We start from the raw sequence: 1,050 nt of genomic DNA, 5'->3' as shown, positions 1-1,050 counted from the left end.
GAATGATGTCAATCATTTCTTACAGTATATATTCTCTCTGAGAAATCTGATAAAATAAGAATAAGTATGCTTGTCTCTAGAGTAGACAACAAAAATATCATAAAATAACCTCTCAGTGGAAGGTTGAAATGTGGGAGTTTTTCCTTTACTCCCTAAGGCAAGTTTTTATGGGATTATATAAAATGAAAACTGGTCCTTTGGAAAAAGTAATGTAGAAGTAATGTAAATAAATAACTTAATAGAGGGAAACTGTTGGGCAAAAGTATAAATCAAATGAGTTTTTCTGCATAGGCTTTGCACTTTTAAATTTAGGAGAAAAATGTGTTATATTTTTAAGTAGGAGAAAAAGTGGAGCAGGTTAAGAAAATTCCATTATTTATAGAGCATATAAAATATCTATCATCAAAGAAAGAAGAATAACCTAAGTCATTAAAAAGTAAGCAAGTCATGACTCAATCAAATATGTGAAGGAATCTAATCATTATTACATTTTGTGAATAATTTCTCAAGTGAAACTTGTATTAAAATATCTGCATGATTTTTAACAGCACAAATGATTTTACCTCCCCATACAAACTGACACATATGCCCTTCGAGAATCCACTTGGCTATCATAATGATAGTAATGCAGAATCTCCGCCCTTCATTTGTGACCCTGAGTGACAATTGATGACTCTGTAATGATAGATAGCACTAATAAATAAATGAAGTGTGTGTTCTGCTCCATGGGCTTCTGCTGAGATGAGACACTTGGCAGTATATTAGTAAAAATCATTGTACCAGTTATATATTGAAATAGAAAATAACCCCCCAAAAAACATTTCCTGGCTGATGTATTGCATCTTTTCCAGGTTTAACAGATTTTATAATGTGTTCCAAAATCTAGGTCACAGAACTGTTTGAAGGATAAAATAAATCCTTTCTTAGTAATGATGAGATTACAATTAGTGTCAGAGAATTCTAGACTCCATCAATCTAAACACATAAATAATGAATTCTATCTATCTATCTATCTATCTATCTATCTATCTATCTCATGGTTAAATATAT

Source organism: Octodon degus, unplaced genomic scaffold (assembly GCF_000260255.1).
Source record: "Octodon degus isolate 3935 unplaced genomic scaffold, OctDeg1.0 scaffold00005, whole genome shotgun sequence".
Lineage (NCBI taxonomy): Eukaryota > Metazoa > Chordata > Mammalia > Rodentia > Octodontidae > Octodon > Octodon degus.
The sequence above is the reverse complement of the archived record's forward strand: the minus strand, read 5'-3'. Positions refer to the sequence as shown.